Here is a 13060-nt window from a genome sequence, read left to right on the forward strand (position 1 = left end):
TCGTTCCATTCGTTTTTCGTCAAGTTCTTAGATTAGTCCTATTCTGCTTTCGTCACCCATTCTACATTCGTCACAATCGTCGGTGGCTTTCAATGTAGAATGAGTGACGAAAGCAGAATAGGACTAATTTAAGAACTTGACGAAAAACGAATGGGACGACCCAAGACGACACCGAAGAGTGATAGAGAGACAGATTACCGTTTCGTTCGCCACGGCACAGACAATTGGCATCTTGGGTAGGCCCTCTAAGGCGATTTTGACTGTACCTAACTTCCATTCTGGCCCAGAAATCTTGTTGTTTCATAAAATTACCAAATGAGACTCAAATTTATTTTTATCCGGGAGACCGAGCTTTGCTTGGAAAACATATAGGTAAAAACTCAAAAATGCGCGTTTTCCCAGAGATAATACCTAGCTAGAGCGATTTTTCGCCCCCGAAAACCCCCATATAGCAAATTTCATCGAAATCCTAACGAGTTTCCGAGATCCCCGAAATATATAAATAAAATATATAAGAATTGCTCGTTTAAAGGTATAAGGTGTAAAATTACAATATATTCATTTGCTGTACTTATAAAGTTCTTATTAATTATTATAAAATCTTTAAGAGGACGTGGACGACCGCTTCTTCATACAAACCTAGTCCCCGTTTTCCTCTCTAAATATTGATATTATAAAGGGGGAGGCCTATGTTCAGCAGTGGACGTCTTATGGCTGAGATGATGATGATGATAATATCAAATTGTGTAAAAAAGATATTTTTATTTATAAGGTAGATACAAATATTAAAAATACAAATAAACTAACTTATCTATAATATAAAACTAATTATATAAAACTAAAAACTAAACTAAATAAAATTAAAAAATGTCCAAGAAAATTGTGTAAAAATGTTTCGTTTTTATGTCAATATTCAGAGAGGAAAATGGCGACTACATTCTCGCACGGTCGTCCACTTTCGTGTTAACGATTGCATTTTATGCATATCTTAATTAGGTAATTACTCACAAATTTGTTTTGACCAACTATAATAACAAAATGTGTTTGACACATTAAGCTTATATTTAGTTTGTAGGTTTCTAATAGAGCCCGACGGCTAATCCTATTGTCTATTGTTAAGTAAAACCGCACGTGCTACTTACCTGCAAAAAAGGGTCTTAATTATTCTACAGTGAAACCTGGTTAATTGGCACCTGGATAAATGGAAAACCTTAATAATTGCAACCAAAAGTCCGGTCCCGGTCCCTTGAGACCAAAAGGCCTCTATAATTGAAATTTTGAAACCTCTATAATTGCAATTTAGATTTTTGTGCTTTTCGTAATTTTGCCTCTATAATTGACCACATCGCAACTTAAGACCTCTATAATTGACACTGTGCTAAAAAAATCCGTTATTTTTGCTCTTATTTTTACCTCTATTATTGAAACGAGTCTTGCTTATTACCTCTGTAATTGAAATAATGTAGTTGTATACAGCAGAAACAATATTTTAATAGCAATGATCATTTCATTTATATCTCCATCCAGAATTTAATTTATTTATTGGGTATCTATCACAGCCTGTAGTAGGTGAAATAGTTTTGATCAATAAAAAACAAAGTATGCTTTTTACATTCTAATAAAACTTTCTTCTACAATTCAAGGGAATTTTTTAAACCCAAATGATAAGAAAATAAAGTGGTAATTAATGTAGTGTAAAAGTGCAAGTATAGACGGAAGCAATATATAGAATGTAAGCGTGTAAATCTACTTAAAATGGTTATTTGCACCTCCATAAAATAAATTTGTCAGAACGCAACCTCTATTAATGAAAACCTCTATAATTGACACAACGATTTTTTGAACCTCGTTAATTGACACGACCTGCTTAAATGAAAAACCTGGTTAATTGACAAAAATTGGCCGGTCCCTTGAGATTGCAATTATCCAGGTTCCACTGTATTTGGCACCTGAGCGCGGGCTAGTCCAACGCTCAAAAAAACACTGTAGGTGCACTCTCCAATAACGCGCCTTTGTTACGCATCTCGATGACAAATTTTAGAGTGGTTCTGTAGCGTTCGACTCGCCGGCACTCAGTAACCGAAGTACGTATTTTTTATGCAGGTGGTCGTGGCACGTGGCACGAGCGGTTTTACTTAACAATAGACAATAGGATTAGCCGTCGGGCTCTATTAGAAACTATACAATCAATTTAATTAACTGTATTAAATTTTTCATGTATATGTCTTCCACTGATATGTGTAAAAATTGTTACATATCAAACGGTGCGCGCCACCTACTGAGTATATGGTGCCATCTTTTCGAGCATTATTATTGATTTTCGGAAGCACGTATTTTTCTTAGACTTTATTTACCTTATACGGACTTATATATATCTTTGGTATGGGCAGAGATATATATAACTGTATAAGATAAATAAAGTCTAAGAAAAAACGTGCGACGGACGGCCAAGGAAAAGTCATTCTCGAATAGATGGCGCCATTACCTTTGGCCTATTCTCGGCTAGATGGCGTTAACGACACCGTTTGGTATTTAACAATTTTAACACATATCAGTGAAAGAACATGGGTCAGTATGGAACAATAAAAATTAAGAATCATTTATCCGTAAACATATTTTGATTATTTTATACATTTTCAATTTTATTTTAAGTTTTAACCGTGTGTCGATAGATGGCTGTAAATGTACCGTGACTACAAAATTGACAATGACAGGACCCCTCTATGCTATCTATTCTTTTTGGTATGGGCAAAGATTATGTCACAGTGAACCACCACAAAAAGTATAAAAGTGCCATATGATAATAACTAATAGACATAATTATAATTTTATATGGCCATCTTAACACATAAATGCATTCCAAGATTAAAATATCAAAGTAAACTAAAGTCTATAAATCTTAAACATAATATGCCAAAATTGATTTCAACTTAACCTAATCTCATTAATTATATTATAATTCATAATTATAACTTTAGAATTACTTAAGTCAAGTTAACGCGGTATGAAAAATAAAGCAATATGATACTTAAAAGATTACTTATATAAAAATAATTTTACAAATAAAAAAAAACTTGTTGGTACAATAAACCAACCATGGCGTTTCGTTATTTGGTAAAATTCTGATTTTAAGATACAGATCAAATATACTAAAACCCGCTTAATACGTATTAAATATATTAAAAACGGGTCACTCACGTATTTTAAGTCGAAAAACGCTCGACATGTTTCACTCCGTACCGAGGAGTGTCATCAGGAGCTTGCGTTTACGGTGACGGACCGGCGCTTAAAATGCGCTTTTAGCGTGGTCTCTTCAGAATCTTCTTAAGCGGGTCTTATTGTAACATAATTCTAGTCACGACTGGACATTATCAGCTTATATTTCATTGTCAGTTCGCTTATACGCTGAAGTTCACTTTTTGTTGTTACTTCACCGTTTTCATCTGCATCATTTTGCGCATTCACAGTTGAGACTACATTTGATTCTGTTGTTGTATTTTCAGATTCATCAGTTAAGTCAAAAATGTCATTAGTCTGGTTTAATTGATTATCAATAGCTTCAGTAACATGTTGGATTTCACTCGTAGCGTCTTTGATATCCACTTCTTCTTTAATTAAAACCTTATTTAGATTTGACGAAGTACTTGGCTTTGGCACTCTACGATTTGAGTCTTCATCTTCATTTTCATCATCAGATATTTCAATGATTTCATTAGTCTTATAGGTTTTTTTAAGTTTGTTCGGCTTTATAATATTTTCGAGTTTGCTGTTATCGTCAACGATTCCGTCATTTTCTAAAACCTTATCTTGATCTGACGAAGTACTTGGCAGTCTACAATTTGAGTCTTTATTTTCGTCAGATTCATCAGGTAATTCAAAAATTTCATTGTTTGAGTTTGATTGTTTGCTTGCAGTATTAGCATTGTTATTGGTGGAATATTTTATAAAATCTCCGCGCAAGTCGTGTCTCAATTCATTTTCGAATGTTTTGAAACTATCATCAAAAATTATTGTACACTGGTTTGCTGAAGCAGTATTTAATATCGATCTGACATTTTCAATGCGCACAGTATTATTTGCAATTATTTCTTTTCCTTCATCTTCTTGCACATTTGCTATATTATCCATTATATTTTCATTTCTGCTTTCAACTCCCTCTGGGTTATCACCAGGAACATTGACTCCCTCATAATTATTTTCTGAACAGTTTTGTTCAGCTGACATTTCTTCATCAGTGTGGTTTTCCTCATCTTCCGCTGCATTTTTATTGTATCTGTGTTTGTCTTCATGAGTTTTAAATTCTGAAATTGGGATGGACTTACCACAATCTCGACAAAACTGTGTTATTGGACGATTCTCGAGAATTACTATTCCTTTTTCATTTTTTTTACTCTGCTGAGTATTTGTTGCTGCTTGTTCCGCCGAGTATGAAACGCTTTCTTGTTGAGAGTATTCTCCAGACGGTTGCAATTTTTTTTGAAGGTTTCTCAAAGTTCTATTCATCGGTAGATCCCCTTCACAGTTGAATTTGACGATTTTAAATGCCATATTATCTATTTCTTCTGCCACATGTTCTGATAAGGCTTCTTCTGTGAAGAAAAATCTGTCACAATTCTCACAGACGTGAAATACCGACTGATCTTCAAGGCAAGCTTTTTCGTTATTGCAATGATCTTCTACTTCCGTCGGACGAACGAACATTTCACACATGCCACATTGATAGAGTGGTTTAAAAGACGAATCATCACTATGATCTGTGTTCATTTTAACTTTCCTAGTATGTTCATATATAGTCGACGATTTTATCATGTTTATAAGAGTGTCATCAAAATATTGAAATATATCAGACCAATCGTTGTTCAGCAACTTGAAGGGGTCATATGGTATGTACTTATTGACGCGTTCGTGAATTTTAAAGTGCTCCGTGATATGTTGAGCTTCGAATTTGTATGGACAAATTTGACAAGTCTGCGGAATGGGCCTGTAGCCGGGAAATTCGTGGAACTGTGCATGCTCCACTGCGCGGTCGATCTGGGGCGTGGCTGCTTTGCATTGACCACACTCAAACACGCACATTGCAGTATCAACGTTTGCAGGCTCCTGGTCTTTATTTATTTATTCGTATGGCATTCATTATGAGTCGTTCCACAGTTTTATTTACAGATTAATGTCTAGGTTCTTCACCCATTGGGCTGCGTTATCACTAAACGCTATTAAGTCCAGAGGGTCACCAGGGTACATTCGTTTTGGGCACTCGTGAATTATATGGTGGATAGATTGTATAGGCGCTCCGCAATCACATTCCGGTGAGTTTTTCCACCCACACCGAAACATAAAATCGCCAGATCGACCGTGCCCTGTGCGAAGTCTATTAAGCTGGCACCATTCCCGTCTTGGGGCCGAGAAGCCTTTGGGTCTTTCAGTGGGATTGTAATCGCTGTAGGCTGTAGGCAGGTTGGAATTCCATTCCTCCATCCATTTATCTCCGATGTTGAAGTTATCCTTCATTAGTCCGTGTGCCGTTGAGTACGACGGGTGGCGGGATTTTAGGCGTTGTCTGGGAGGATACATGAATTCAGGATAGGCTGGCAGTTCTGGATTTTTAGAGATTTTCCTGGTCTTTAAGATCAGCACTCACTTTGATATCTTTAGTATCGCATTTCTTTTCCCTCTTTTCTACATTAGAATGATGCGATTTAACATGTCTGTTTACGTTGCCTCTGTTGCTATATGTTGCCCCACAAAACCCGCAGCGAAATCTTGTAGTGCCATCATCTATTTTTTCCGGGCAATATATATTTGGATGGATGTTAGTGTTTTTGATGTGTCTATTTAAATTAAACTCATTATGAAAAGTCTTATAGCAGATATAGCAATTCCATTTGCTGCTTCGAGCCTTAGGAATCTCGCGATCCTTTTCATGTGTCTTACGAGCTTTTTTACTTTTACCTTCATCTATTTTTGTTTCATTAGATGTACGTTTTCTGGTTGTAGTACACCCCTTTTGTGGACGATTGGCATGCTCGAAGTCGATGCTTTGAAGCAGAAGTGTAATTGATTCCGTGGCAGTCTTCATTGTGGACAACAATTTTAGACTTTGAAGCATTTTTATTAAGTTGATGCTGAGGACTACGTTATTTTCGTCATCGCAGTCTGACTCGGACTCCGAAACTCCCATCTGTAAGCAAAATAAGATTACTTCAGTTGGTGTTTTTTATTTCAGGTAGATACATTAGATACAAAGAGATACAAAGAAACTTATTTATAAAATAAAACTAAATTAAATCTAAAAACTAATAATAAATAAAATGAAAATACATCTAAGTAGTTGGCATGGTGCCGAGGACGCTGGCAGCATTTCCCCGCTGTATTTATAAATAAGAGGGTTGTCCGTCTTCAAATTTATTTTTTTAAGTATTTCAATTTGTATGGTTAGTTGTATTTTAGCAAGTACTTTAAATAAAATTACAATAATTATTTTAAATCTCTTAAAATAAATAGCATTTTTTTTTATTTAAGTTCATTGGAAAATCATTTATTTACCAACAAGATATATATACGGTGGTATTACTAAAAGAAATTAATAACTAGCTTAAATCTAAAATAGGCCCTCGAGGCATAATAAAATTGTTGTTTTCCATTGTTCTAATACATTCCTTTGTTCTCCTTGCACCATTTTTACATGTCTCTGTCTGGCCCAATGGTTATACATTATTTGTTTTGTGAAAAGTTTAAATAATAATTATACCTAACTAAACTAACCTCACTGACCAAGGGTCTAGACTAGGGGTTTTTTTTTTTTTAAACTATTATTGTAGTTGTAGGTCCTCGCTTTCAATACGGGCGGCCTATAACTATTATTACTTCGTTTCATTAGTTTTTAAGAAAGTATTATTATGCAGTTTATTTAGGTATATAAAATAGACTAGGGTTGCCAACTTTTTTTTAGTGGAATATAATATTTTCCAGAATAAGGCATCAAAAATGAAGTACATTTCAAAAAAATACAGTACTTTTAGATAAAATACTAAACATGAGTGTAATATACGTTTAATCGGAAATATAGTATTTTAGCGTACTATATATTTTTCCAAAAGTATATAGTACAGAGAGCCAAAATATAGTACAATACTATATAATATAGTAGGGTTGGCAACCCTAGTCTAGACACAGAATGAAGATTTATTTTAGTACCTGCCTTGTGATTTGTCTGCTATTTTAATACCTACACTTTCCGACGTGTCGGAAGCCGGTGTTGCTCGAAGCCTACACTACTGAGCCACAAGTACGGACCCCACCCTGAAATATTTTAAAGATATAGATAAAACATAGTTTATTCAAGTAGGCATATTACAATGCGCTAAGTATTTCTATTTTTAAAACTATTTTGTTTTTGTATTAGGTACACTTATGAAAGATACTTAAAAAATTAGGTATATTAAAAAAAATGGCAATTGTCCTATTGGAGCTATAGCAAAATCTGTTTTCATTGAAAGACGCATTTAGAATTAGAACAACTGTCTCAAAAAAACAAAATGGACACCGGGTATTTCAAGGTCACGCCTTTAAATACAAGAGCTACTCACAGTAAATCCTTTTGAAAAAATGAACACTACAAGTATGGGCTTTATTATATTATTAATTTTAAGTTCAATATTACATCACATCAGAATATTATATTATGCTAAAAAGGTCTATTAACCTCTCGTGTGCCGTGATTATTTTTTTCTAATATTTTCCTTGTACGCGGATCCGCGTTCGCCGGAGCGCTTAAACTAACATTACGAACTTCGAAATTCGCATGTGAATTTATGTATCTGTCACTCTGTTCTGTTTAGGTATATTAATAAGAGTGATAGAGACAGATGCTCATCGAATTCAGGTCAAAAGCTCAACCAAGATAATGTTTACTACGTAGGCCGGGCAAGTGTTTAGTATAAAAACAAAATATAACAGATAAGCACTAAACTAAAATGTATGGTTTATTTATTAACGTAACATGAGTTACCTTTAGGTTAAAATGGCGTGGTTTACACAAAGTACTGGTATTATTAAGTAATTCTAATATTTTTCGTACGAAAATAGTGCGTACTATAACTCTATGGCGTACTTGCTAACTTTTGTTATCAAACTAAATATTGAGTAAATAAAAGTGAAGTGACATGACAACGATGACATTGCTATGTTGCTGACAGATGTCAATAGTTCAATACCCGATGTTGTACAGAGTATAAACAATGAATAATGAATTAAAACCAAATTAAAACGCTGAAGTGAAGTGAACCAATGACTGACCAAAATAATTGTATGAACAAAAATGGTAAACATTGTATAAAAAATTTAAAAACCTATTGAAAGTAATAAATAACAAATGTTTTCAAAGAAAATAATTAGCTTGATATATATTGATCTTAGCGCCATCTAGCGTAAACCGCTTTAAGTGCGATGCCATCACAGGTTTGTATTGCGCATTGGAGTTCGCAAATGTATTCCAAGATGGCGTTGGCGATCTCCTACATTCACGGATGTACATGTGTCAGTTTTATTGCTAACCAGAATTGATCTTTATTACCGAGCAAGACAGTTGATCATGGGACACTCATTTCGCGGTTCATTGGGGCCAAAATCGCATTTGTGACACCAGCGCAATCCAGTAGTGAGGGGTCCCGCTTAGTGTAAAGCTGTCATGTAACGTTATAATTGTAATTCACAGTTTAAAAATGCCTACTTGTGTCGTAAAAGGGTGTAAAAATCACATCAGAAAAGTTAATAAGCTTGATGGGATCACGTATCACCGGTGAGTAATTTGATAATACATTTATTTCCTGCTCGGAACTTTGAACGAGCATTTAGTGAAGGTCAAGTGACGTTTTGCAACGCGTTCTCCAGCGCGGCATAGTGCATTAACCTTGTAGGGACGTCAATTTTAGTGTTCCGTACAAATTATTGTTTTTATGTTGTAAGGATGAAAGTAAGTATGTTTTTATGAATTACAGTTTTGTATGTATGTATTACTATGTATGTAAACACTTTATTGTACATAAGACAGGTTAATACAATTAAATCTGTATCTTTAGGTATTTAAATAAAAGTAAACAAATATTTTGTACATTTTCGGGTAGTTATAACATATATTGGTAACTGAACAAATACAAAACCGCCTGGATCGTCACTGCACGACCTGACTTTAACCTACAATATTTGATCGTGTAATGTTTTCTTCTACCCGCAACTGGCTTAAGGAGCCATTTGAGGGTAGATTTTGTTTACTTTTATTTAAATACCTAAAGATAATACAGAGTATAGAAACGTAAAACGAAATATGTAATTAATAAACTTTCATTTTCGTATATTGCAGACTTCCTATTGATCCAAAGCGTAGAGAAAGTTGGACTCGCATCATTCGGAAATACCGAAATGATCCCTTTTATAAGGTTACGAACGACTCGCGAATATGCTCAGCTCATTTTAGTGAGGCAGATTTTAATTATTCGAAAACAGGGATGCGGCGGCTAAAAGGATCGGCTGAGCCGAATCTTCTTGAGGTAAGTAAGTGAGGTAGTCTTGAGGTAGTTGAGGTAGTTTTCGTGAGGTATTTCCTTCACGTAAAATGATCTGACCAGACATCGTAAAGGTGCCCATTAGGGTGGTTCAAAAACATTTTTTTTTCCGACGGGGCACCCCCTTAAAATAATGGGGCCCACTGATTAACAGTCCGCCGGGCGGTATCGGCCTGTCAGTTAGAACAAAATTTTGACAGTTCCGAACAACTGACAGCCCGATATCGTCCGGCGGACTGTTAATCAGTGGGCCCCTTTATTTTGTTACATTTATTATGTTGATAAAATACACCAAGTTTCGTAATTGTATCTCAACTACAAGGGGGTGCTCAACCACTTTGAAAATTTTGTATGTTGTATGAAAACAAAAAAAAACAAGTACTTATTATTCAGAATTTTATTTAAGTATCTGTTTTCACATTATTTGCACATGTGATTTATAAGTTTTTAAGTAGAAAAACATTTTTATTTCTACATATTTTATATAATTTTTCAAAAGTCAGATTTTTAGAATTTCACCTAAAAAAATTATAAAAAAATAGAAATAAAAATGGTTTTTCACCAAATACCTAACTTTTAAATCACACTTTTAAATAATGTGAAAACTGCTACTAGGTACATAAAACTAAAAAAAATAATAACTTGATTTTTTTGGATTTCATACAACTTTAAAAAATTTCAAAGTGTTTGCTGAGCACCCCCTTGTAGTTGAGATAAGATTACAAAACTTGGCATATTTAGTCAAAGTCTTGCCGCTTCTTCTAGCTAGAGTTTGAATTTTTCCCATACAAACGTGAACCATCCTAGTGCCCATTGATTATCAGTCCGCCGGACGGTATCGGCCTGTCAGTTAGAACAAAATTTTGACAGTTCCGAACAACTGACAGGCCGATACCGTCCCGTCCCGTACCGTCCGGCGGACTGTTAATCAATGGGCCCCTTAAATTTTATCCTCCTAAAGGCCCAGTCACACAAATAAAAAAACAATATACATAACAAATATTTAGCAAATTTCATCGAAATCGCTAAAGCCGTTTTCGAGATCCCCGAAATATAAATAAATAAACAAGACATGCTCGTTTAAAGGTATGAGATTATAATTATATAGTTTAATTTTGGAATTCACGGGCCTACAAATCCCGGTCTTTTGATAGGCTTGCGTGGGGATATAGATCCAACACGTAGAGGCCCCTTAGAGAGCTTTAATGTCATGTAGAACGCCTGCTGGAACAGTTTAATTTATTGTTAGTAATTATAATATTTATTTTTACAGGATAGTGAGAGTGAACATTCCCCGCCCTCGACGCCAGAATTTTCGGAAATCGAGGAAATTGATGACGGCCAAGAGGACTATAAAGATCTGATCATATTCCACGCGCCAAGAAAAATAATACCGAAAAAGGAATTCATTGAAAAACAAAATTCTGTTAACAAAAAGGTTAAAAAACATGTAAAACTCAAAAAGAACGCATCGTTAGAAGATATAATCAAACATTTAAAAGATAAGAACTACATAAATGAACAGATTAAGTCTATCTTAAGTAATAATGCCGATATAGCGGAACTCTATCGACTCGAAGCGAAAAAAAAGAAAAAGAAAGCGGAAAAAGAAAGGAAGCGGCCATCTTGTCCCGCGGCTGTTCGGAAGTTCGCCATGGCCTTGAATTTTTGTTCGCCAGCTGGCTATAAATATGTGAGGCGAAATTTTGATTGTTTTCTTCCACATCCAAGAAGATTAACTAAATGGTAAGTTGAATGATAATTTGCTATGAATTTAAGTCACATGAACCTACCCGATGCCATACATTCGAATTTACGCCACAGAATAAATAATAGTACTACCATACAGAAAGGACAGTTGCTACAAAACCGAAGTTTGACAGCGATTCAGGGACGAATCATGATGTCCCTTTCTAATGTATGGCTCCATCCCTTTCGGCTATTTATGGTTGTCAAAATTCAAGTGATGGTTTTATCTGTGGTTGCACGACCAAAAGGACAAGTGATGCCAACCAGTGGCCTATTTTATAAAGCTACAAGTTACAATTTACAAGCGGAAGTCACGTTCTAACACATAGGGTTAGAAAGAGACTTCCGCTTGTAAATTGTAACTTGTAGCTTTATAAAATGGGCCACAGATTGCTCGGAGCGGAGCAATGCTGAGCCGAACAGAGCCGAGTTTGCCCGAAGTCAGGAGTCTCTCTACTGGTTACGCTCTCTTTTTTAAACGACATTCTGAAATAATATCAAGGACAGGAAGATTCAAGTAATTATAGGAATAGCTAATTGCGTTGTAGTGGAGTCACACCACTGTACTGGCCCCATTCATGCACCATTCTTACTGCCCGTAACTCCCGTAAGGCCAGTCTTTTAATATTTCAATGTTTCTTTGCAGGTTTTAGTGATTTTATTATTTGTTACAGGTATGGCGTCGTTAACGGCGAGCCGGGATTCACACGGGAATCGTTTGACATGCTAAAATTCAAGAGGGGCACCATGCCGGAAAACTATGAGTGCTGCCTTATTTTTGGTGATATGAACATTCAACAGACATGCAAGGGTCAAAGAAATACTGGTTATGTAAACATGGGACATGGGCTTATTGATGAAGAAACAAAAGCCACTAAAGCTTTCGTAATGATGCTCGTTTGTCTTTCTGAGAACTGGAAAATACCAGTTGGGTACTTTTTAGTGGAAAATTTCACTAGCGAACTTATAGCTAACGCTGTTAATATTTGTCTCGCAAAATGTCATTCCGTCGGCGTCAATGTCCAAGCTGTCACTTTCGATGGGTGTCCTACTAATATTAGAGCTGCGAATGCTTTAGGTTGTAATATAAGTGGCACAGGATTAAAAGCAACTTTTCCACATCCGGTCACAAAAGCGGATATTGTGGTTTTCTTGGACGCATGCCGCATGATGGAGCTAGTTAGAAACTCTCTCGAATACAAAAAGATTATATTCAACAACCGAGATCAACGTATAGAAACGAAATCATTATCATATTTTTCAGGAAACGACGCTACAGTAGAATTTATCGATATGTTCAATGACATTCTCGATATTTTAAACTCTCAAAGTGCCATCAGGCGAAAAAATAAGGATGAAATACTCAATTTAATCGAGAAAGCTATAGACTATATTAAAGGCCTAAAAATAATCAACAAGGTTAAAAGAACCATAAAAAAACGGAATAGACAACCAAGAACAATCATGATTTTAAGTAAAAAACCCATTTTGGTCACAAAAATCAAAACAGGATTTTTAGGATTAATTGTTTGTTTGGAGAGTTTAAAAGTACTGTATCGAAATTTAGTTGAATCTGGTAAATTCGAGAACATTTCGACACATCGCCTGGGTGACCAGGACCATTTACAGCTGTTTTTTAACTTGATCAGACAACATGGAGGATGCAAAGAGAACCCAACTGCTACGCAGCTGAAAGATGCTTACAGGCTGTTGCCTGTATTATAATTATAATATTGATAAGCCAGCCTCTC

Source organism: Cydia fagiglandana, chromosome 26 (genome assembly GCF_963556715.1).
Source record: "Cydia fagiglandana chromosome 26, ilCydFagi1.1, whole genome shotgun sequence".
Classification (NCBI taxonomy): domain Eukaryota; kingdom Metazoa; phylum Arthropoda; class Insecta; order Lepidoptera; family Tortricidae; genus Cydia; species Cydia fagiglandana.